Source organism: Penaeus vannamei, chromosome 15 (assembly GCF_042767895.1).
Source record: "Penaeus vannamei isolate JL-2024 chromosome 15, ASM4276789v1, whole genome shotgun sequence".
Taxonomy (NCBI): Eukaryota; Metazoa; Arthropoda; class Malacostraca; order Decapoda; family Penaeidae; genus Penaeus; species Penaeus vannamei.
Genome location: NC_091563.1, coordinates 34,476,663 through 34,481,662, shown reverse-complemented (window position 1 = coordinate 34,481,662; position 5,000 = coordinate 34,476,663). Strand labels below are relative to the sequence as shown.

Here is a 5,000-nt window from a genome sequence, read left to right as displayed (position 1 = left end):
GGCACTAGTGCCCGGCAGTGTTTCACTGGTGTTTCCTTGATATCTATGCCTTGGAATCCTGGCAAACAGTGTTTCTCTTATTACACAGAAAACAACATCCATGTATTAAGTGTCTGTAATGTCTGTAACCATCTCAAAAAGTGCCCTATACTTTCTCTATCTAGAAACATCTATATTACCTTATGTACAATGTCTCGCATTTTTCTATAAACAGACACCACCTTAAAGAAGACAATATTAGCTTTATCAGGAAGCAGACACGCTCTTCTCGTACGCACGCAAACAACGTCCCTCACAGCCATGAAAGAACGCACCCAAAAACGCCACATATTACATGTCCATATCGTCAGTCGACACAAAGAATCACTCTTTCCCCAGCTTGTTTTATGGTAGTCATACAACTCCTACAAGCTCTTTTACCAGAGATAGAAATCCTGTTATCTTTTTTTCTCGTGTCCTCACATTACATCCCAGCATCTGCTCATATATCATTCCATTCAGTCTTATTCTACCTCCCAAGTCTTCACATTAGCGTAACTCCATTACCTCTACACCTACACCCATACACCAGCGTTACAGGCTCAATACATGTGTCGACACCTGCGCGAGTGTCTCCACGCATCCACAACCTTTACACTTTAACATTTTTTCATCTCTAACAGGGTTTCCGTAGCTCCACCATAACCTCTCTTCCCCTCTCTCATCCTTTACACCTTTATACGTAGAAACCAGGAAATCTAGAATGAAGCTTTTCTGCCTTTTTTCACACATACATACTACAACATTCACCTCTTAACCTACCAGATTCCAGACTTGCATCTCTATGTGAACGAATACCCCTGTTCTTATTTTACAAAGTCTACACCTTCACAACAGAATCCACTATTTTGCTACAACCTTTCCACGTATACAATATTTACAACAATGTACACCACACAATCCCAGAGTACGTAGGTATACATTGGTATGTTAGGTATCTTTGTGCGCCACATCATACTGGGTCTCTGCGTGGCTTATTTTTCAAAATCCATGAATGAGTGTGTGCGTCATATCAATCTATGTCCTATTTATTATCTGGAATTGCGTCATTGGATGCTACGTGTGAAGCAGGTTGGTTCTACATTTTTATGCGTGAACGAATGTGTTATTGAGTGCCCATGAATGTGTACGTGTGTGTTTGTTTACTTGCGTTCTGTGTGTGTTTGTGAGTGTGATTGTTTGCTGTGTCCGTGTTACTGAAAGTGGACGTAACGTGTCTGTTTTTCTTTCTACTGTTTATGTACGCGCATGCGTGTGTGTGAGTGTGCGTCTATTTGCTGCTCTGGTAGTGTGTATGTGTAGCTATGTGTGAGTGTGCTCATGCAAGTATGTGCGCGTGTATTTATGTTGATTTTGGCTGATGTTTGGCCGAGGTGTGGACGGGGATGCAGCAATCATCGATATCTCGCCCAAAGGTGTGGATGTGTGGCGCTCCGTCTCTTTGTCAGGGAGGGTGGGAGAGGGAGGATGCAAATGACAACGAATGAAGAGAGGAAAGCAAAGGAGTGAGAGAAAAGAGGGTGCGAAAGGAAAGAGGCACTGGAAAAGAAGGGAGAAGAGGAAGGAGAAATAGTGCTGAAGGGGGGAAAGAGAGGGAAAGTGGATATGAAAGATAAAGGAATAAATAAATACAAATAAACATGACAGACGGAGTATAAAAAAATGGCAAAACTAGAGCACCAGTGACGCTAACATATCTGTAATCCTATTGTTTCATACCCCAAGTTTAACTCTCTGAAGTACTAATAACCTTCCCAACCAGTGAATATAAAGAGTGATCGAGCCTGCAACTGCCCACACTTAATCTCTCTCCCCCTCTCCCCCCCTCTCTCTTTTCCTCTCGCTGTGTCGACTGGGAATATTAGAAGGCTGTGTAGTGAAGGACTTATTAGAGCAGTAAGAGCGACAATTGCCAGTCATTATAAGAGTCAGTGTGAATCAGTGTCCCAGGGGCTGATGTGAGTCCGATCTCCAGGTCAGAGACAATTAGCAATCAGTATAAGAGCCAGTATCAGTCATCAGTGTCCCAGGAGCTGAGGCGAGTCCAGGATCAGGGCGGCGACAATTAACGATCAGTATAAGAGTCAGTATTAGGAATCAGTGTCCCAGGGGCTGAGGCGAGTCCAGGATCAGGTCAGCGACAATTTGCAATCAGTATGAGTCAATCCCAGGGGCTGAGGCGAGTCCAGGATCAAGTCAGCGACAATTTGCAGTTTGTATAAGAGTCAGTATTAGGACTCGGTGTCCCAGGGGCTGAAGCGAGTCCAGGATCAGGTCTTCGTCCCTCTGCGCTTGTTTCGCCGGTCGCCCTATTGACTTTCCTGAGCCTCTAAAAGGAACATCATTTCCATATGCACCCGGCGCTGTTTGTGCGAGTCGGCTTGTACTTCGAGATACTGCTTACGTGGATTTGAAAGGCGCTCGAGGTTACGTCGATACCGCGGACGTGTATGTGTTTTCATCAAGGCCTGATCCGCGTGGCGTCTTAAAGATGAATTGCTACTTAGATTTACTTCTGCGGGATGAAAACATTCCGCTTTGATGTGGAACATTTTCAAAAATACATTTCCTATTCATGGCGGCTTCCCCCCTGCCGCGGAGGTAAAATCTAGCTGGACCCTCCCTCCTCCCCCCTTCACTCACTTCTCCTCCTTCCCCTCTCCCTCTTCTCGCTTTCGCTATTCCTGTATACACTTACCCTCTGCTTCGTTCGTCCTCTCTCTCTCTCTCTCTCTCTCTTTCTTTCTTTCCCTCTCTCCTTTCCCCTTCTCCCTCGGTTCACGTACGCCCGTCCGTCCCAATCTTCCCGTTATAAACAACTTGATAAGAGGAGATGGTATCGCACGGACGCCAGGTAATGTCACGGGGTCGCTGTGAGTCGAACCGCGTCGCGAGAGGGGTCAGCGCCGCGACGTCCGACTCGGGTCTTGGCGATCGGGGGATGGTCGGGGGGGGGGGGGGGTTCTTGGGTCGTCGGTCAAGGAGTGTGGGGGCTTTTTCTGCTTGGCTTTGGGGGTGGGGGGAAGAAGAGAGAGGAAGAGAGAGAGAGAGAGAGAGAGAGAGAGAGAGAGAGAGAGAGAGAGAGAGAGAGAGAGAGAGAGAGAGAGAGAGAGAGAAAGAGAGAGAGAGAGAATCATTGCCTAGGTTCATTACGATGCATAAAAGGATACGTTTAGCTATTGAACCAATATTATGGTATGTATAAGGTGCTCACACACATACACACATGCCCCCCTCCTCACATACACACATAGATAGAGATACACACATATACAGGGTAATCCAAATAGCTCACTTGTCAAAATTAACACATTTTGTTCTGTTACATACTTTGTGTCACAGTTCTGGCATCAATGTGGAATGGCGTTCTCTTAAGCGAACATCACCCCGGGCTTTCCGTCACGACAGCCAGGGGAACGCTATTTACCTGATCTTAAACGTTCAGCTAGATTATCAAATAAACCTCTTCATTTCAGCTACGATACACTAATGCAAAGTAAATGTAAATATACACACGCATGCACATAGATTCAGACTATGTGTGTATTTGTATGTATGTGGACACGCGCACGAATACATATATTTGTATATGCAGCCGTGGGGATGTGTGCGTAAAAGTATTGCATTATTTTTGGTTATTTCTCGTTTTGAAGATACATGTAGCCTTCCTATGCTAATTCCCACGATATGAATACATGTGTCGCATAGGCGCCCCAGGTGCAGGTACCTCCGCAGTAGGTGCCTTTTCTTAAAGGCACTGGCTGGTATAGGTATTCCCCTGGTATGGGTATCCCACGGTGTGGACGCGTGCACGTGATTGCCACTTGCCAGTTTCTAGCCAACGCTTCTCGCACGTTGCCATAGTAACCGCCGTCGAGGCTGTGAAGGTGTGGTGGTGGTGGTGGAGCCGCGGCTGTACTTGTTGCTGCTACTGCTGGCCTTCGTAAGAACAGAACGAGCGAACGCGTCCCCTTGCCCCGACGCCATGCCAAGCCCACGCCGTCACCCAAGCCGCGAGGGGGAGACGGAGTAGGCGCAGCAAATTGCTTTCCGCTCGCCATTTGGCCTGGAACCCACCTCGACGCCCGTGTCACTGACCCACCTCCTTCCCCTTTCCGGGCTGGCGGCGGTGTTAGCGGCATACTTAACGGAGGGGGAATGAGGAAGGGGAGCGATAATCAGGGGATATTACGGATGCAGTAGGGGGGGGCAGGAGGTAGGGGAGGAGATGAAAATGGGCGTTGATTTGTTGGATGCTGTGGCCGGGGATGGGTGGGTGAATTGTATGCCAGGGGGATACATGGTGGAAGAGATGTTGATGGATAAATTAGCAGATGGATAGATAAATGAGCATGGGTGATAAAGAGAGAGAAAGAGAGACAGAATGAGTGAGTGAGCGAGTGAGTGAATGAGTAAAGGAGTGAATGAGTGAGAAAGAGAGAGAGAGAGAGATAGAGTTAGAGATAGATAGATAGAGAGAGAGAGAGAGAGAGAGAGAGAGAGAGAGAGAGAGAGAGAGAAAGAAAGAAAGAAAGAAAGAAAGAAAGAAAGAGAGAAAGAGAGAAAGAAAGAGAGAAAGAAAGGGAGAAAGAGAGCAAGAAAGAGAGAGAGAGAGAGAGAGAGAGAGAGAGAGAGAGAGAGAGAGAGAGAGAGAGAGAGAGAAATAAATAAATAAATAAATAAATAAATAAATAAATAAATAAATAGATAAATAAATAAATAAATAAAGAGAGAGAGAAAGAAAAGAAAAAGAGAAAGAGGAAGAGAATTAAAAAAAGAAAAAGAGAGAGGGTGTGGCCTGCGGGGTTGGAGGGATTGAGAGAAGGAAAGAGAGAAAGAAAGAAAGAGAAAGAGAGAAAGAGAAAGAAAAAAGAGGGAGGGTGTGGCCCGTGGGGCTGAGAGAAAGAGAGGATTTATTACCAGAAGCTCCGTATGTCTGAGAGATTTGTGGCGAAGCGAGA

General features: G+C 46.2%; 1 protein-coding gene across 1 annotated transcript in view; it reads left to right on the top strand.

Annotated features, from left to right (window-relative positions):
- Positions 1-5,000, top strand: part of LOC113813928 (solute carrier family 4 member 11) — a gene marked incomplete in the record, with an annotated part of 680,863 nt that overhangs the window by 15,450 nt on the left and 660,413 nt on the right.